This window comes from Cynocephalus volans, chromosome 11 (assembly GCF_027409185.1).
Source record: "Cynocephalus volans isolate mCynVol1 chromosome 11, mCynVol1.pri, whole genome shotgun sequence".
Lineage (NCBI taxonomy): Eukaryota > Metazoa > Chordata > Mammalia > Dermoptera > Cynocephalidae > Cynocephalus > Cynocephalus volans.
In genome coordinates, this window is record NC_084470.1 from 78,621,822 (window position 1) to 78,643,957 (window position 22,136).

The following is a 22,136-nucleotide window of genomic DNA, read 5'->3' on the forward strand; positions in this document are numbered from 1 at the left end:
CTGAGCTCCATGCAGAGAGATTAGTGTAGCAGTCCATCTCTTCCCCCTTCTTTTCTTGTCTTCTTTTAACCCAGGGAGGGAAGTCAAGTGTCCGCCCCACAACAATCACTGTTTCCCGTGAGGCTTGGTGTGGTAGGTGATCCTGGCTGCTGGAGCATATTTGGAGTAGGAAAACATTCTTCAGAAAGTGGGAAGCAGTTGGCAGAAAGACTATAAGGGGGCCAGCAACCCATCAGTTGTTCACCTCATGACAGTTGCAATCTAACAGCATAAAATGTGTTTGTAAATATTTTCTTACCTACATGATACCTAACTATAATGAAGAGCATTGATAAAATCTGAGGAGTTGTTGAGAGGAGGAAAAATCACTTTCTATGCAGGTTATTAGGGGACCTGAGCTTGAAAGATAGTTTGGATTTGGTCATGTAGAAATCGGGGTGGGGGGAAGGGTGGGAAAAGAGGTCGTTTAATACAAAAGAAACAGAATGAGCAGAGCCCCAAATATTTCCTACCCAGGCCGGGGTAGGTACAGTACTCCAGTGTATTATGCACAAATTATGCATGAGTTTGCTCAGGGGACTGCTAGGCTTCTCAACAATAATGGGTAATTGCCTCAGCAAACACGTCGTCCTATCACTTATGCACCCAAACAAACTCTGAAAGGAAAAGGTATTAAGAACAAATGTCAATGAGAAATGCATTATTTTTCTGAAAATGATTGCTGCATTGAGCTCTGACACAGCATTCTTCTATTAGAAAGCCTATAGATACATTGATTAAAGAAGCAGAAAAATTTCCACTTAAACTTCTTCCTTTTGGTTACTTAAACTCAAATATGCATGTTGGTGACACACCATGGTTCAAATTCCAAAAAACACACCAGAGACATGTAAAATTAGCTATTTAAAGCAAGAAAGGAATTCTCTGGGTGACTAAAATCTCCAGAATGCTAAAAATGTTCCTCAAAGTTATTATTTCAAAATATAGTCCTGTTTACTTGCTCTAACTTCTTTTGACCTCCCTAATATTCTGTCCCAAAACTTTATTTTTTGGCTAAAAAAAAACGTTTTCTTCCATGGAGGTACATTGACGTTCTGAAGAACAATTCTCTCTTTGACTCTTCTATTTTGAACGAAATAGGTAAAAAGCTTTACCTTCGAATTTACTGCCAAAATTATACATGGATACCTCTATTTTTCTTTTTATTTAAGTAGAGCATTGGTGTCTAAGGTCTGAATTTGTTTCTTAATGTGTATTAAAATAGGTTATTGCATTGGAAACATGAACCCATTATGATACAATGAGCTAAGGACTGTTTATAAAAGATATCATATACATTTTTTTTATCATTTCCTTACCCAAATTCAAAATTTCAAGACTAATTATATATATTAAACTGTTTATGATATGTATCATACTAGTTACTCATTCATTCTTTCAAAATCAAAGTTCTTTCTTCATTAAACTTATGTTCCAGAGAGAGATGATAGAAAAATGAATGTTAAGTATGCAAATAAATTAATGAGGTAATTTGAAATATTGAGACAGGCTATGAAGAAAATAATGTGGAGTAATGGAATCAGGAATACCATGTGATGAATTGGCTAATTTAGATTGGGAGGTTCAAGAATGGCATTTCTAAAGAGGTGACATTGGGTTGACACTTGAATGGTGAAAAAGCTCCAGTTTTGCAAAGATTTAGGAAATGAACATTTCAGATAAAGGGAATGGGCAAAACAACCCCTAAATATGGAATGAACTTCATGTATTGAAGGGTAAGAAAGGTTTGAATAGCATTTCTTTTTGTTTTTTTCTCTTTTTTTGAGCAGCATTTTCATAGTACTCATAGTATGCACCTAAAATAGATCCCATTTCAGGTATTGTGGATAATTTGTTATATCCCTTTTATTTAAGCCACCTTGTCACCTTGTCAAATCATATCCTAGGGAAAGATTTGAATTTCACAGATAAAGAAATATTTTCTATATAAAAGTGAAAATATTGGAAAAACTGGCCTGATGTAGTTCATGTCAACCATTCCCCTAATTCAAAAACAAAGAGAAGGATTCTGAGAATTAAGTAAGTAGACACTTGGGGGGTAAAGAAACCAAAGATTTTATGAATAGAAAGGATGGATCCTGCCTTATTTAATGATAAACAGGGGGAAATAATTTCGGGCTTTTTGCCAGTTTCTACAGCAGAAAAGATTAAGAACACAATATTTGAGTCAGATAATTAAAATATGTTTTTAAAACATGTTTAAAATTAACAGAACTATTTTCATTTTCAGGAAGATAGAGTAGATGTAATTTTCCCTATTCCTCCTGCTAAGAACAACTGAATCCCCTGGACACTATATATTTTAAAAGCCTAAGATCAAAGATAGAAGAGAAGAGGGCAGCCTAGCGAGACAAAAACTTTTAGAGGATAATCACTCTTCTCTAGCAAATACCACAGAAAAACTGTGACTCCACCCCACCATGCCAGCAAAAGCTCACTGCGACTCTAGACTTCCTCACTAGGCTGTAATGAGGCACTTCAAGTGGAATATAGGACAATAGACATTATTCCATCTGAATAACAGAGAGAAAATAAACTTAAAATAATTAACAGAACCTCAAGGACTGTTGGGACTATGTGAAAAAATCTAATTTTTATCTCTTTGGAGTCTTGGAAGAAAAGAAGAAAGATAGCAAGGGTTGAAAAAGTAGTCAAAAGAACAGTGACCCAACTTCCCAGTTTGGCAAAGACATGAACCTATTGTCTCAAGAAGCTGAGCAAACCCCAAGAAAGATAAACTCAAAAGCATGTCAAGAAACGTAATAGCCAAACTTTTGAAAACTAAAGAAAAAGAAAAGAAATTTGAAAGCAGTGAGAGAGAAAGGATACCTTGCCTATGGGGGGAAACCATCCAAATGACAGCAGATTTCTCATCAGAAATTGTGCAGCCAACAAGAAGTGGCACAACATTTTTTAAGTGCTGAGAGAAAAGAACTGTCAACCCGGAATCCTATGTCCAGCAAAACATCCAACAGGAATGAAAGGAAAACCCAGGCATACTCAAATGACGGAAAACGAAGAGAATTTGTCACAAGCATACTAACCCTAAAATGCCTAAAGAAAATTCTCTAAACAGAAAGAAAACAATAAAAGAAGCAAACTTGAAACATCAGTAAGGAAGAAAGAACACGCTAAGCAAAAATATGGTAAATACAATACATTTTCCATCTCCTCCTAAGTTTTTTTTTGGGGGGGGATTATGCATATTTATGAGTTACAAAGCTGACCATCATCACTTGTGCCCAAGATATGATGGGCAAATCAATACCATAAGCATGCCCATTACCACAAATTGCGATTATTCCCTGTGTCCCCCACCCAGTTAATTTCTGACGTCCTTCCCCCTCTCTCTTCCCCCACCCCACTCTGTGACTCCAGGCATGTTCTCTCCCTCTGCAAGTCCAACACATCACTGGGGTCTTTCTTTCCTTCCTTCTTTCTCTCTTAGCTCCCACTTATGAATGAGGACGTGGTATTTTTCCTTCTGTGCCTGATTTATTTCACCCAATATTTTCTTTAAGTTCATCTATGTTGCTGTGAATGGCAGAATTTCATTCTTTTTTATGGCAGAGTAATATTCCATGGTGTATATATACCACATTTTCCTTATCCATCGATGGACGTTTAGGTTGGTTCTATTTCTTGGTTATTGTAAATAGAGCTGCAATGAACACGGGAGTGCAGGTATCCCTCAACATGACGATTTCTATTCCTTTGGGTGTATACCTAGAAGTGGGATTGCTGGATCATATGATAGTTGTTTGAGAAACCTCCACACTGTTTTCCATAGTGGTTGTACCAATTTACAGTCCCACCAACAGTGTAGGAGTGATCCCTTCTCTCCACATCCTCACCAGCATTTATTATTCTCCATCTTTTTGATTATAGCCAGTCTAACTGGGGTGAGGTAATATCCCACTGTGGTTCTAATTTGCATTTCCCTGATGATTAGTGATGTTGAGCATTTTTTAAAGTGCCTATTGGCCATTTGTATGTCTTCTTAGAAAACTGTCTATTCAGCTCCTTTGCCCATTTTTTAATTGGGTTATTTGTTTTTTTACTCTTTAATTGCTGAGATCCTTTTACATTCTGGACATTAATCCCTTGTTGGATGTATAGTTTGCAAATATTTTCTCCCACTCCGTAGGTTGTCTTTCACTGTGTTGATTGTTTCCTTTGCCGTGCAGAAGCTTTTTAGTTTGATATAACCCCATTTGTTTATTTTATCCTTTGTTGCTTGTCCTTTTGGGCTCTTATTCACAAAGTCTGTGCCCAGTCCTAGTTCCTGAGGCATTTCCCCTATATTTTCCCGTAGTAGTTTTTAAAATTATGCTTGGCATTGAGCAAAAATCTTAACATTGTCTGATGTGATTCGAAATAGACATAGAAGAAATATTTAAGAATGTATAAGCACAATATTGTAGATATAGACAATAGTATTTTAAAATTATTTTCAAAACCCAAAAAGATAAAAAGAGGAAAACAGCTAAAACAATTTTGAAGAAGAATGAGTCTACTCTATTTTGAGACCTATTATATAGCTATAGAAATTAAAACTGTGTGGTATTGGTGGCAGAATAGATCAATGGAAGAGAATAGAAAACCCAGAAATAGACCCACACAAATATACCTAACCGATTTTTGACAAAGAAGAAAAAATAATTCAATAGAAGAAACATCGTTTTTTAAACAAACAGTACTAGAGAAATTGGATATCCATGAATTAAAAATAAACAAACAAAAATGAACCACTACTTAAGTTTCACACCTTGTATTAAAATTATCTCAAAATAGATCAATGGACTTAAATATAGGGTATACCTTTGAGACTGGACAAAGAATTCTCAGATTTGACACCAAAAGCATGATTTATAAAAGGAAAAATTAATAAATTAGATCTCATCAAAACAAAAAAAACCCCCATTTTCTGTGAAAGACCCTGTTAAAAGAATGAAAATTCAAGCTACCTACTGGGAGAAAATGTTTGCAAATCATATATTTGACAAAGGACTAGCATCTAGAGTATATAAAGAACTCACAAAACTCAGCATTAAATAAACAAACAATCCAATGGAAAATGGGCAAAAGATGTGAGCAGACATTTCACTGAAAAGGATGTACAGATGGTGAATAATCACAGAAAAGAGGCTCATTAGTCATTAATTAGTGAAGCACCAATTAAACCACAATGAGGTATCACTGTACTACACACCTATATTTAGCCATTCTGATATATAAAAAATAGTGACAACACTAAATGGGAAGTGTTGGAAAGGTTCTGGAAAACCAGATCAGCCATATGTTGCTGGTGGGAATGTAAAATGGTAGAGCCACTCTGAAAAACAGTTTAGTCGTTTCTTTAAAAACTAAATATGCAACTATCATACGACTCAAACATTACAGTCTTGGGCATTTATCCCAGAGAAATAAAAACTTATGTTCACACAAAAACCTGTGCATAAATGTTTATAGCAGCTTTATTCATAATAACCAAAAACTGAACACAACCCAGATGTCCTTCAATGGGTGAATGGTTACACAAACTGTGGTACATCTATTCTATGGAATACAACTCAACAATAAAAAGGAACGATCTTAACGGGTCTCCAGAGATATATGTAAGTGATAAAGTCCAATTTGAAAAGGTTCTATACTATATGACTTTATTTATATCACATTCTGGAAATAACAAAATTATAGAAATGGAGAACAGATTATTCTTGCCAGGGATTAGGGATAGAGCAGAGCTAGGAGGTAGATGGGTAGGTACAGCTTTAAAAGGGCAGAATAAAGGGTGCTCCTGATGATGGAAATATTCTATATCATAACAGTGTCAGCATAAATATCCTGGTAGTGACATTGTACTATAGTTTTGCAAGACTGCAGGTAGATCTACAATTATCTCAAAATAAAAAGTTTGAAACATTAACAGAAGTAAAATTCACAAAGTATTGGCTCTATATTCAAAATTCAGGAAAAAAGAGATCTTTGGGGGGAAAAGATTAAAGATGAGATCAAACGAAGATAAAATTGGAAACTGGACGAAGAAAGTCAGAAAGACTGGAAATAGTTGAAAGACGATAAAACGTGATCACAGAATTGAAATTATCTGCAGAAGCAATAAATAGCAGAGTCAACACTTTATTAAGTAAAACCGGGAATGTGGAGAGTTTTGATGAGAGTGGTGGTGACCGTGAGAATGCACCTTTCAGACCTCCAACTGCGGGAAGGGAAACTGACCAAGAGCCCCTGCTGCTGGGCTGGGGAATCTAGTGCTATGTGAGGCTATGCTTCCTAGGTGCTGCTTCTAGCTGGAGACTAAACATGGCAGGAAGTCCCAGACTCCTGAATTTGGCATGAAGACTCCCTAACAGCCTTGTCGAAACTTCTTTGGATTGTATTTTCTAGGAGGCTTCTGCCCAACCCTCTTTCAAGTATGCATTGTGGTCCGATTGTCTTCGTCACTTTACCTAGATCACTCTCTATTTCCTCTCACTTAGGTGTTTTCCTTAATAAAATCCTTGGACTTTTGATCAAATCTTGGCTTCTGCCTCTTGGAGGACCTGAACTAAGGCAAAGATCTACCAGGATTTTGAGGTCCTAGGTACAATAAAAAGCTGAGTTACAGTAAAGGGCTCAGTGAAAGTACACTAAAGATAGAGATTAAAAACAAGGGATAAATTGAAATTCTGTAGTTGGAAATAAGTCATCCACCTCTAGCCAATGCAAGGAACCAGTAACCAGATACATACCCCTCATGCAGGAGACCTTAGGTTTCTTTTCTGGATCAACTAGACAGCTGCAAAGAAAACATCTCCATATACTGACATTGGAGATCTGGTGAGGAATACAGCATTGTGTTTCCAGTCAGTTTTTTCATATCTCATTCTTATGTAGAACAGACCAAGGATCACCAGCTATCGGAAAAAGGCTCCACAAGGAAGGACATTAAAATGAATCAATGGAAAGAGCCAACTGGAGAACACAGCGGCAGAGCAGGGACAAGAAAAAACCTTAGAAGTTAATTAGGATCCTTAGAGACATACATGACCCTTCTTCTATAAGATGAAAATGGGGTGCTCTTTTTAAAATTAAATAACCAGAGATTGAAAGAGAGCTCCTGGGAATGAAAAGGAAAATGCTTGCAAAGAAATCGATTTTAAAATTGGAAGATGAAGTTATGGATATCTTCCAAAAAGTAGTACAAAAAGGGGAAGGAAGTGGAGAGGGGCAGAAAAAAAATCTTAAGATTGATGTAAAAGTAGCTTTAAAAGAGAGAAAACACAAAAGGAGAGGGCAAGAAATTGTTAAATAAATAAGCATAATTTTCCAGAACTGATAGGCATCCTCTGCAGATTAAAAGAACCTGCTGAGTGCTAAGCATACAGAATGGGGGAAGTGTTGTGAAGCAGGTACATTGTTGTGAAGTATCAGCAAACTAGTAGTAAAGTATCTTAAAATCTTTTATATGAAACAGTTGAATCATTGCCATTTTATTAATCCTTAAAATAGTCTAACATGAGATAATCTGTAAAAAAATGAAAAAGTACAGGATACAGAGGAGGGACTCTTCAGATGCATAGATGGTTGTGAATCACTTGACATGTTTTGTAAGTTTTTGTAAAAATATGCATTGCTTTAGGGACAGACAGAGTTTTCAGAAGCTTTCCGTGATAGATCTGTGATATAAAGAAATAGATAAGATGGACAAATGGATAGATGCATGGATGGGTAGGTAGGTAGATATATAGTTAGACGAAAAGTCAAGAGCCACAGTCAGAAAACATGAATACTCAAATTATATATGTTATGTGGAAAATATTATTTATATATAAAATTTATATTATGTATTATTATTTTCCTTTTTATTTCAATTGTATAGTTTGGACTTTTCAGAACATTACGAAAGCTAGAGAACATACCATTAAGTCCTCACTTATCTAAAGTGCTTTATTTGACAACATCTCCTTTTCAGAATACACTGACAAACCCAAAAATTAAAGTTGAAGAGTTTTAGAGCTAAGCCAAGTATATGATAGTACTAATAATAACTGGCATTGTTTTTATGATAGTGTTTATGAATCACATTCACAGCCGTGATTTCATTTGTTCCTTCAGCAATGTTTTGAGTTATGTAATCCAGGTTTTCTTACTGTAATCGATTTATAGTTCTTCATATATTCTAAGAAAAACTCATGAGCAAAGTACTTAGCAAACCAGGAATGACAAAAAGGCATAAATTTGTCATAATCATTAAAAAAGTTTAAATCAATGTTCATTGACAGGAATAGTTCTGAAATGATTTGTTCCTTATGTTTATATGAGTCTGAATTACTTATGCTTGATTGAAGATCTAACAGTAATGACTTAATCAATGACATTCATGGAAGCAAATATTATTTTTAATCAAATTTCTGAAGAAGTGAAGTTTTCTTTATAACTTTTTTTACAAAACAATTTGTTTTCTATGGATTACAGGATAGTACACAGTCTTTTCAGATAACTTGGAAATTATCACACAAAAGAACATAAAAGTCACCTATAACTCCAAATCTAGCAATAATAACCATACATTTTTTCAACTTTTTTCTATGCCTACAAAACAAAACCATCAAATTATAGATATTTAATCAACTTTAATAAGTGTGAACATGTTAATAAAAAGATTTTCATAATGTGCTATACACTAACCTGCCTAAATAAACAGATAATTGAATACATTTTAAATTGTCATTAATATAACTCTGAGTCCTGATTACAAGTTCCAACTGTTGGTTAATGACAGTCTCAAGATCTACCAGAAGATGTCACCTCCTTGCTCTGGCCCTCTGTGGCTCTTCACTAACTTTAAAAATATCTGTCCATGATTCTTGTTTTTAAGGGTTGTTGTCTCATGAATGAGCAGCAATTAACTGATACGTCTTTCTGCCATAAGAATATTAATCTCAGGTAGCCACTGTCTGTTACTAATTTAATGCTTCTTATTTGCTGTGGGCTGGGAAACTGCATAGCTAATTTTATTAATAATCATAACCTCCCTCCCCCTAGAGCAGTAGTTACAGCTGGCATTTTTGTGAGCACTTACTTCATCCCAGGCAGTTACTGTGATAAGTACCTTTAATCTTCATAATAACCAAGCAGAAAACTCAGGATTAGCAGAAATTAAGTCATTTGCCCAAATTCACACATTAGGACACCGACTTTTACAGTAGAATTAACACAAAAAATGATAACATTGTATGATATTGAATATACTAATTATCTTGATTTGAGCATCACATATTGCATATAGCTATTGATACTCAACTCTGTACCTCACAGACATGTATAATCAATTATGTTTCAATAAAAAAATCCTCATAATAAATTCTAAAAAAATAAATAAATAAAAGTAAAGTAGAATTGATAAATCCTGAAATCTGGAGAAGAAAAATTTTATTCTGGGAGTCTAAAACCTGCATGACTGGTAGGATGGTTGTGCTATGAAGAACGAAAAACATGTACTCCCAGTGGAAGGTGAGCTGATTTCAGGATGCATTCTAAAGAATATTGTGTACAAGAACATGGACATAAAAATAAACAACATTGAATCGCATGGTGAGAAAGTCCCGTTTTAATTCAGCTTTAATTTTTCTGATTATGTAAAGGAAAAAGTCTCAATGGGTGCTAACATGTTTTTAACACTTTAATAAAACTTGCTACAGCATCTTTATGACAAAAAAAGAAAAGGCCTCAGATATAAAGCTTTTGGTAAGTAATAGTATCTAGCTAGAATTCACAAACATTTTGCTTTTATCATTTATATGTAGGGTTAATGCCTAATAATAAAAAATGATAATGACTTTCCCTTTATAGATGTGTTTTCTTTTTAAATAAAATTATTTACATTTTAAAAGGTGGGTTGATTTTCAAAAAGTTAAATAATTACATGTTCTCAGAGATGGCCAAAAAAACCATGAAGGTGGCACATAAGTAATTAAATATAAAATATATATATTAAATTAAAATATATTAAATTATATTATATTAATTATATTAATGGATTATGCTCTAATTTAAAAGGCAGAGTACAATCCATTAATGAGATATGATTTTCCACACCTTGAAAACTGAGTGTAAAGGACGATGAAATGCTCTAAACAAAAAGGACACTCACTCACTCTTGACTGCCATGTACTTGTTGTTCTGCTTTTCTTAGGTCTAAGTACCAGGAGGGCTAGTGTATTTGTGGTGTAATCAAGTCAGTTTATATAGCTCTCAAGAGATGATTGTTACATTTTCAGCAATTTTGTGAGCCAGTTATTAAACATAGCTAGTTTTGAAAATTATATTATACCAACTCACAATTAAATAAATTACATTATAAACAAAAGTAATAAATACTCAAAGCTCATCACTTCCTAATCATTTTACTACCTTTTTACAATTGGCTTTGCACTTGAGGTTGTGTACGTGTACTCTGTCTGTAGGTTGCAAACATGATATAACGGTGGGCTGCTGTTCATCTCTTCCCAGCTCTGCGTTCAGTGATTTCATGTTGGTAGTTTGAAATCGACTATGGTGTGAATATTTACACTATGGAAATTGGCAAAAGCTAAGAATTAGGGCTTCTCCCTACTGGAGAGCTGGTTGTTAGGCATTTACTGGCATGCCACTGGTATAAGAGAGTAACTAAACTTTCCTATCCCTGGCCGGGTGATCCCTTGCACAATTCTTCCAGCTGTTAGTAGAGGGAGGCCTCTTTGGAAAGGAACAGATGGCAAGCAATTGAGAACATATTGGCCAGAGATGGCAGGCAGAAGTTGTTAATCATGTATTAACTGGGCATTCAGTGGATGAGAAACTTCACCTCCCATCTCCCAAATAGGGACAGAAAATTTATCTTCTAATTCTTTTCCTTGTGAAAACTGAAGCCAATTTATTTTTGTTTATATTATCACTTTTTATTTAAAATGGCTTTATTGCAATAATTTCTTAGCAAGAAATAATATTCTTCAGTAATCTGATTGCTTTCTTCAATGATGTGAACTTACTCTTAAATTCCATAAAATGTAAAAGAAGCCAAAGTAGAGAGTGATGAAAATGTCAGTTGTTGTAACAGAATTTATGGCTTTGGTTTTAATACTAGGAGTGTTTTGAAAATATCTTGTCTCTTATCATGTGCACACAGTGGCTCTTATTCAGCTTAGAAAGAGGTTAAGTGAGAAATGAGTTGGCTTGCCAAGGATAGATTTGTACCACCCACCCCCAGCCCCCAACACACATATACACTAACACACACACGTACTCTGATGTTAATTTGATTTGAAAAAATATCAGGAAACATCATCATCAATTTCTCCTTTTGCAAAAATGATTATTCTTGCTTGACTGCCCTCTGCTGGAATTCCTGAAATATACACTTTGCCTCTACCTACAAGGACAAGTTGTAGGCGGTGTGTAATTTAATAATGTGAGCAATCTTTTCAAGACATAGTATGTGCTGAAGCCCAAGTATGCAAGATTAGAAATAAAACTGAGTTAAGCTTTAAAAGCAATGGTCAAGTGTTGATTTAATTAGCCATGAAAAATAGCCAGGTTTTGAATGGATCAAAGAAAACAATTATACATAATGGGTGAACTGAAAACAATTGACTATCAGTGAAAGAGAGGAATGCTTTAATTAAACTAAAAAATATACCTAATGTTAAATGAGGTGGTCACAAAACCTCCACACAAAAAAAGCTGCTTAACTACTGAGTATAATATGGGAGATCAGAAAGTGTTTAAATGTACCTAATAAAAAATGCGACCTTATTAAAATTGTATTACTGTTATTTAAAACTGTACTGAAACTTTTATCCATTCTGTAAGCTAAGCCATCACATTTAAGAATATTCATTTACTTCTTTGAAATATTTAGTTTCTTGTTTATTGTTAATTCTGATACAGAGATATTGCCTTTTCCTACTTTATAAGATTGTATTATTTAGAGAAAATTATTTTAGAGAGAATAATGATTGTAGTACATTAGACCTTATAATGTACTAGGTTAGTATATACTTATCTCTATATTTGTACGGCTCTCCAGAGTTAGAAGGATAGAGATCAGCTGTCAAATAGGTTGAGTTGGTAGTGAATTGTCACTGTGGGACTCACACTTGAACAGTATCTCTATGGAATACTTTTACTATAAAGATCAAATCCTTCATCGGAGGAATCTGAGCTAGTAAATGGAACAGACTTCTATCAGTGCATTTGCTGTTCAAAGTCTGAAACTATTTTATTCACCATCTTCTTTTCATGTCAGTATTTAGAAATGAACAAGAGGATTAGAGAGGATGGGAGGGAGGGGGTAGTATGAAGAAAAGTCAAAGATTTAATAGAAAGGAGAAAAGCAAAAGATTCCCCACCCCATTTGGTTCCATTCTTATCCCTCCTATGGATTAGGCTCTGTGAAGTTAAGCTGGTAAAAACCCAAGTTTTCCAAATTCAGGACATGGATTCTGCATCATTAAACGTTATGACTTAAGAATACAACAGGGACAGAACTTTCTTGGAAACAATGCTAATTAAGTGGCTATGGATGTTAATTATTTTTCAGTAAAAAATGATAACTATACAAGTAAGTCATTTTTTCCTATTGTAAAAATGACCGTTATGTATTTTAAACTGAGGCACCAGAGGGAAGTAACAAGATTGTAGAAAGTTCTTCACTTCACCAGACTAAATGTACTCTATCCCAACACACCCTACAAATGAACCCACAGCGAGCACATTTCTGATACTAATCTGAAAAGAAAATCCGAAGGCAGAATAGGACGATAGCCGTGGAATTTGATTTAACACTTTGATTGTCATAAAATGAACCCTTGATCATTGAAATTTTGAGTAAGATATAACAATATAACAATTCTCAGAGTAAGGTATGATAAAACTTCATAATATAAGTGGAAAAATATCTAGATTTTTGAGGAAAGTTTGTGTGTGCTAAGTTTTTTTTCAAAATTCTACATTCATATTTCAGAATGAGAATATTAAAATATTTTTAGTCTAATGTAATTCTAAATGAAGAAGTAAGCTGTATTATATTCAAAAGAGAAGTATTAGTAGAGCCTAAATATAATGCATCACTACCATGTATTGTATTACAAGATGTGCCATCACTGTGCTAATCATTTTACTAGCATACTTCTACTTAATTTTCAGAAACTCCTCTGTAAGGTAGGTACTTAATCATCTCTGTATTACAGATAAGAAAACTCAGACTCAGAGTCCCAAGGTCACAGACACTAAGTGCTAAAACCGAGACTATTCCTGGCTTTTTGGACTCTAGGAGCAAAGCCGTTAAACACATATTGCATCAGTGATACCATCATTCTGTCTCTGAAAACCTTTGTAATTTCCTTATGAGTCACTATCCTGGTTATGGACAAAGCATAAGTGGAACTCTGATCTCTTTAGGTCCTTGGAAAATGGGGGTGCTTGGGTTCTTTTATTACATTGGCTAACTAAAATAACCACACATGGCATTTCTAGACTACAAATTTTCAAAGAATTATAAAAAAATTATACACACTACTGAAACACTATGAAAAAGAATTTTCAACCTTTTGGATAAATTTCTGTTGTCTGTGGGCCGTCATCTTTGTTCATGTTTCCAGAAACCTATTCTGGGGATATGATCTGACAGACAGCCTGCTCCCAGAGCAGCAAGCCTCCCTCCCCACTCTCATCTCTCTGCAGCATCTGCACTGGGCATGAGCCCGGATGCATATTTACAAGACATATGTAGACACTTTTCCCTTTCTTGGCAAATGCATAAATAGAATCCTACTGTCTACATGTAGGTACTATATAAATACAAAGTTGTGCATACTCTGTGGATGTCATGCATCATTTATCCATGTATTTTTAGCGTCACCAACACATTTACATATGCTGTAATGTTCAAACTGCACCTTAATATAGTGCCTTTTTCAACATGAACTCTGCAGCAGGCAACATCATTCTTTTAACATTTCGCCTCAAATGAAGATCAAAAAGCAAGAAAATAAATCCAAAAATAGAGGACAAATTCAAAATGGGTAACACTTTACTGAGATGCTTTGAAGATACTATGGAATTACCTAGAGCAGAGGACTGAATCTTTTGCTCTTTAATTAGATTCATGTAATCATTTTAATGTACCTCTAATACCTGGGTTTCCAGAGATGAATGTTTACACGTTGGCCCTTGTCTAGAGGGAAAATACTTATGTGAACCACCTACAATTCTGTGTTAAAGGCCTGTAAAGTATGGTAGCAAAAAGGGAAAAATTCTTTAAATATGATTGCAGAAGTTAGAGAATCTTCAGTTGGGGAGATTAAGATTGAATTGCCTCTTGGAGGATGAGTGAGTAGAGGTTTAGTCTTTCTTTTGTATCAAACATTAGAAAAGTTAGAAATCCTTTGATCTAATAGATCAAGTCCAAGATCAAACATCAAGAATTAATTGATCTTATAGATAAAGTCCAGGATGTTTGGATTTCTCAACAGGGAGCAACCTTAAATTAGAGACAACTGGAAGTGGCAGATGATTTGCCTTTCCTTCTCCAATGAGCCCTTAGATATATCTTCCCTGACCTTATATCTCTGTGTCCTGTGGGCATAGCAAATGATTTAAGTGGTTTATGGTAGAACCGTACCAAGAGTTTTTCAAACCTTTTCCCTTGAGAAGCAGAACATATTATTAAATGAAATATTCCATGAAATACTAAGTGCAGAACAGATAAAGGCAGAGAGCTAGTCTAGTTGAAGTGAGGGATAAGGAAAAGGAAAAAATACCACTACACAGTATGGTTTGAAAATCCCTGGACTTGGTAAAAAGTGTGTGTGTGTGTGTGTGTGTGTGTGTGTGTGTGTGTGCGCGCGCGCGTGCGCGCGCACGCGTGCACACCTGTATCATTTCTCTAAGGACCTGGATTGCTCTTTACCTACAGATTGTGTCTAAAGAACTTTGACTGCAACCTAGCACACTTACTTTGGTTCGTGGAATCTTGGAGACCAAAGAAAGATCCATTTAGTGTGTCCTTGATCTCCTTCCTCCAATGGCTACTTTAGTAACAAGTGTTATGTGTGGAATTCAAGAGTAGTTTTCATAGTGTGAGCAATAACCCTTTGGGGAGCCTGTTAGGTGCTGTTTCCCTAGCCTGTCTCCAGTAATGTGGACACTGTTGGGTCTGGGGTAGAGCCAGGCATCTCTATAGTTGGTATCGCACTCTAGGTAATTCTGAGGCAGAGATCCATAAGAAGCATGGAATGAAGTATAGACCACAGTGGAGACAAAGGGATTGAAAGAATAAAATAATAGATTGAAAGGAAAAGAAGAGTAAAAAAAGAGAGAAAAGAGCATATGGTAAATTGCAGAATGCCAACAAAAACTGCCTGGTGGGCCATGTGGTGAAACTGTCACTAGTTTGCTACATCTGCTTTAGAAAAACAATTTTTAAAAAAACCTATAAAGGTCTTTAGGTGTGTTTTTCTAAGTTACAAGCATTTAGTCAACCTGAATGTAGATCTCTCTCTCTCTCTCGCTCTCTCCCCTACTTATTTCTCTAACTATCTTTTAAAAGACATTCCTAGGGTTTTAAAAAGAAATCTCAGCAAGGCTTTTGGTAAACACATTGCAAAACAGTACTATAAGGGTCGCTTTTTGTGTTTATTTTATGTAGTAGCAATCACAGAATATATCTGTATATGTTTGATATAGTCCTGCTTTGTAGCCTACATTACTTTCTATATTATGTATCTTTTTATAACATTTAAATCATAAAGGTATAAGGATTAAAATATTTAGTGCATATAAAACACTTAATAGAATGAATGGCACATAGTATTAAATGAATAATATCACTGTTATATATGTCCTTTTGCAAACTTGAAATTATCTTCATATAGAAGTGTTACTGAGACTATGTATATGAACATTTTAAGGTCTTAGATCAAGTTTGTTTTGATCTTTGATACACTTCTTTTCAAGAGTCATTGTAATTTGCAATGCCACTAGCATTGTTTGTGAGTATCCATTTCAATGACCCTCCTTAGCATGTATAATTTATCACTTTTTAAAGCTGATTTTATTTTTTTTACTAAAAAAATCATGGAGTTGTATACTTACAATGGGTGAATTTTATGGTAAATTGTATCTAAATAAAGCTTTGTTTTAAAAAAAAAAGTATGGTTTTAGATTCAGACAGACTTTAATTTGGGTTCCCATTCCATTGCTTACCAGCTGTGCCATCATGGATTACTTAAGTTAATCAATCCTCAGTTTCCTCATCCATAAAATTGACTTAAACACGACTTCATAGGGTTGTGGTAAAGGTTAAAATTGGTTAAGGCATGAGAAGTGTTTAACATCAAGGAAATATAATAACAAAAATTAAAATTTATTTTACAAATTAACATTTATATACCATGTGCTCAACAAAAGTTATTTTTTTCTTCTTTTTTTAAAAATCTTACTTCTCAATATACATTGTAGTTGATTTTCATGCCCCTTTACCCATTCCTCTCTACACCCTCTGCTCCCCCCCAATATCACTTGACGTAAATAGCTCAAGGAATTTTTGTGGTTATTCTGTCATCTCCCCCCCCCCGATTTGTTTGTGTGTTTATTTATTTATTTTTAGCTCCCCAGAATAAGTGAGAACATGTGGTATTTCTCTTTTTGTGCCTGACTTCATTCACTTAATATAATTTTGTCTAAGTCCATCCATGTTGTTGCGAATGGTAGTATTTCATTCTTTTTTATAGCAGAGTAGTGTTCCATTGTGTAGATGTACCACAGTTTCCTTATCTTATCCAGTCATCAGATGATGGACATTTGGGCTGGTTCCAGCTCTTGGCTATTGTATATATAGAGCTGCAATAAACATTGGAGTACAGGTATCCCTTTGGCAAGATGATTTCTATTCCTCTGGGTGTATACCCAACAGTGGATTAGCTGAGTCATATGGTAGATCTATCTGTAATTGTTTGAGGAACCTCCATACCATTTTCTGCAAAGGCTGCACCATTTTGCAGCCCCACCAACAGTGTATGAGAGTTCTTTTTTCTCGACAACCTCTCCAGCATTTATCATTCTCAGTCTTTTGGATGTTAGCTATCATAACTGGAGTGAGATGGTATCTCAAAGTGGTCTTGATTTGCATTTCCCAGATGCTGAGTGAGGCTGAGCATTTTTTTCATGTGTCTGCTGGCCATTCACATATCTTCCTTTGAGAAATGCCTATTCAGCTCCTTTGCCCATTTCTTAATTGGATTATTTGGTTTTTTGCTGTAAAGTTGTTTGAGTTCCTTATATATTCTAGATATTTAATCCTTTGTCAGAGGTATAATTTGCAAATATTTTCTCCCACTCTGTTGGTTGTCTTTTCACTCTGTTCATTGTATCTTTTACTGTGCAGAAGCTTTTTAGTTTGATATAATCCCATTTGTTTATTTTTCCTATAGTTGCCTGTGCTTTAGGGGTCCTATTCATGAAGTCTGTACCCACTCCTGCTTCCTGGAGTGTTTCCTCTATGTTTTCTTTAAGGAGTTTTATTGTTTCAGAATATATATTTAATTATTTAATCCATTTTGAGTTGATTTTGGTATACGGTGAAAGGTACGGGTCTAGTTTCATTCTCCTACATATGAGTATCCAATTTTCCCAGCACCACTTGCTGAAAAGGCAGTCTCCTACCCATTATGTAGATTTGCTGCCTTTGTCAAAGATCAGATGGCTGTAGGCATATGGACTAATTTCTGGGTTCTCTATTCCATTGATCTGTGTGCCTATTTTTATGCCAGTACCATGCTGTTTTGGTTATTATAGCTTTGTAATATAGTTTAAAGTCAGGTAGCATTAGGCTTCCAGCTTTATTTATTTATCTATTTATTTGCTCAGGATTGCTCTGGCTATGCGTGGTCTTTTGTTGCTCCATATAAATGCCTGGATAGCTTTTTCCATCTCAAAGAAAAATGTCATTGGAATTTTGATGGGAATTGCATTGAATCTGTAGATCACTTTTGGGTAATATGGACATTTTCATAATGTTAATTCTTCCAATCCAAGAACATGGGATATCTTTCTATCTTCTAGTGTCCTCTTTAATTTCTCTCAACAGTGTTCTCTTTGTAGAGATTTTTCACATCATTGGTCAGCTTTATTCCTAAGTATTTTATTTTTTTGGTGGCTATTGTAAATGGGCTAGCTTTCTTGATTTTTTTTTTTCCTGCATGCTCACTGTTGGAGTATAGAAATGCTAGTGATTTCTGTGTGTTGATTTGATACCATGCAATTTTGGTGAAATCATTTATCAACTCTAGGAGTTGTTTCATAGAGGCTTTAGGCCGTTCAATATATAGGATCATATCATCTGCAAACAAGGACAGCTTGACTTCATCCTTTCCAATCTGTATGCCCTTTATTTCCTTCTCTTCTCTGATTGCTCTTCCAACACTATGTTGGATAGGAGTGGTGAGACTGGGCAGCCTTGTCTAGTTCCTGTTTTTAAGGGAAAAGCTCTCAGATTTTCCCCATTCAGGATGATATTGGCAGTGGGCTTATCATATATGGCTTTAATTATGTTGAGATACTTTCTGTCCATGACTAACTTATAGAGAGTCTTTATCATGAAAGAATGCTGAATTTTATTGAATGCTTTTTCAGCATCTATAGAGATGATCATATGGTTTTTGTCTTTGCTTTTATTGATGTGGTGTATCACATTTATTGATTTGCATACGTTGAACCAAACTTGCATCCCTGGGATGAATCCCACTTGATCATGGTGTATAATTTTGTGTATGTGTTGCTGTATTCTGTTAGCTAGTATTTTATTGAAGATTTTTGCATATATATTCATCAGGGATATTGTCCTGTAGTTTTCTATTTTTGATGCATCTTTTTCTGTTTTTGGTATCAGGGTAATATTTGCCTAATAGAATGAGTTTGGGAGAATGGCCTCTGCTTTCAATCTTTTGGAATAGTTTGTAGAGAATTGGTATCAGTTCCTCTTTGAAGGTTTGGTAGAACTCTGCAGTGAACCCATCCAGACATGGGCTTTTCTTTGCTGGGAGCCTTCTGATAACAGCTTCAATCTCTTTTATTGTATCGGTCTCTTCAGATTTTCTATATCTTCTTGGCTCAGTTTTGGTAGTTTGTATGTGTCCAGAAATTTATCAGTTTCCTCCAGATTTTCAAATTTGTTGGCATGTAGTTATTTATAGTAGTCTATAATGATTCCTTGTATTTCTGAGTTGTCAGTTTTTTAACTGTGTTATTGCATTGTGTGTGTCTGTTGTATGTGTGTATGAGAGAGAGAGAGAGAGAGAAAATTGTCTGCTTATGACTTTTCCCATATATTTGTTGATATTTTCTTATTATTTTATATGGGCCATTTAATGTAGTATGAACTATAAAAATATATTTCTAACCTTTTCTTCTATTTATTTTGGCCATGGCTTTTTAAAAAATGCATAAATGTTTTTAATTGTCTTGAGGCCCTATCTGCTAATATTCTCCTTCCTTTCTCTCCTTACTCTCCTAATACTTGTTATTTCTATCATTCCTACATTGCAGAGCATACACTTATGTTTTATTCTTTGAGTATAATTCCTGCATTTGTTTCCATTTTATTTCTACAGTTAAACCTTACATTTAAGCCCACTAGTTGTACTTTTTGCCATAGTTACCTCAGTTAGCTCTTTGTTAGAGGGAGTTTGTCCTCTGATAGTTTCATGACTAAGGGCTCATGGAAAATTGTTCAAAACTTTGTGTGTATGTGTGTATTTTAATAGGCTTGTCCTTGAAGGGCAGTTTGGCTGGATATAAAATCTTTGGATCGTACTTTACTTTCTTCTTTTATAGATGTTGCTCAACATTCTTCTGATGTTAAAAATGTCAATGTGAAGAAATTAGAAGTCAACTTTATTCCTCTTCAACTAGTGGCTTCATCTTTTTGTCTTACTGTCCCCCAAATTCCTTTTTAAAATTTCTATCTTTAAAATCTGAGAAATTTGCTAAGATTTTTCTTGGTGTTGACTGCTTCCAGCCAGTATTTAATGGTATACTATAGGCCCCTTCTTTAAGGAGATTCAAGTTTTACTTTATCCAGGACAATCTTCTTACATTAAAATCTTTAAATAATTTCCTGTTCTTCTGGATTTCTTTCTGGGATTAAATAAAGGAGATGTTGTATCTCCGTTTTCTACATCTTATAGCTATTATTTTTTAATCTAAGCTTTATTTTACCTTAGTTTAGTTTTTTCTCTCTCCCCTCCATATCTTTTACCAGTTTTCCCCAATGGCTGTTCTCCCTTGTATTCCTTCTAATTTTATGTTTATTTCTCTTGTAATTGTTTTATTAAATTAAACTTTGTGTGTGTGTGTGTGTGTGTGTGTGACCAGTAGGGGATCGCAACCCTTGGCTTGCTGTCATCTGCACCGCGCTCAGCCAGTGAGAGCACCGGCCATCCCTATATAGGATCTGAACCCATGGCAGGAGCGCTTCTAGCGCTGCACTCTCCCAAGTGAGCCACGGGGTCGGCCCTTAAATTAAACTTTTTATTTTGAGATAACTGTAGATTTGCATGCAGTTGAAAATAACACAGAGAGATCCCAGACTCCCCTTAAAGAACATCTTGCAAAACTATAATACAATACCACAACCAGGATATTGACATTGATACAGGTAAAGATACAGAATTTTCCATCACCACAAAGATCCTCCATGTGGCCCTTTTATAGCCATACTCACTTTGTTCTTGATCTTCATTTCCACAGCTGTTAGACCAAGAAAATATATATGTATATACTAACTCCTGTATGTACACAGCTCTATAAATATTTCTATGTGTTACTATCTGTACCTATATTAGGTCAAATGTGAATTATGAGTTCACAGTAATATCTTCAACTCTAATTCATTGCCACATATATTAGAGCCTCCTCTCTCTGCTTATCTTTAAACTCCTACTCCAACAGTGAGAAACTTGACTCCTACCATTTGCCATCCATTTACTTAATTGTTAATTCTTGTACACATTTATAAGGTATTGGAATTGTTGACCTGTGCTTTGCACTAGAGTATGGTGCTTATGTTGTCATTTTTCTTGCCTTTTATTTTAGAGTCCCTTCACCACCAGAGTTATCCAGATCAGCACCTTTCCCCTCACCTTCTTCAGTGAGGTTGTTTTATACGTTTGTAATAGACTCAGATTGTTTTGTCACATTCTACATTTTCTTCCTGGGATCTCTTAACCTCCTAATTTTTTAAAAATTTGCATGTATTAAAGTTCATTCATTGTGCTGTAAACTTCTATGGGTTTTCAAAAATACAGCATGTCATATATCCACCACTACAGTATCATACAGAATTGTTTTGCCAGCCTAAAAATCCTTTGTGCTTCATTTTTGAGCCCTCCCTGCCATCCCCAAATACATGGAGAACTCTGATCTTTTCAATAATTTTGCTTTTTTTTCAATGCATGACATTGGAATCATGTCACGAGTAGCCTTTCACATTGGCTTCTTATGCTCATTTACAAACTTAAGACTCCTCTGTGTCTATTTATTGTTTGTTTGTTTTGATAGCTTATTTCTTTTTATCACTGAGTAATATTGCATCACATGAATATGCCACAGTGTATTTATTCATTCACCAGTGAAGGACATCTTGGTTGTTTTCATTTTTCATCAATTGTGAATAATCTGCCCTAAGAACTTGTATGAGCTTTCGTGCAGACATAACTTTTCAAATCAGTTGGGTAAACACCTAGGAACACAATTGCTGGATGATGTGGTAAGACTGTTTTTAGCTGAACCATTTTGCATTCCCACAAGTGATGAAGTAGAGCTTCTGTTGCTCCACACCTTCATCAGTAATGGGTGCTGTCAATTCTTTCTTGGATTTTAGCCATTCTAATACATGTGTAGTGTTTCCTATTGTTTTAATTTGCATTTCCTTAATGACAATAATGCTGAACATCTTTGCATATTCTTCTTTGCTGTCTATATCTTCTTTACTGAGGTGCCTATTCAATTCTTTTGCCTGTTTTAAATTGGGAGAT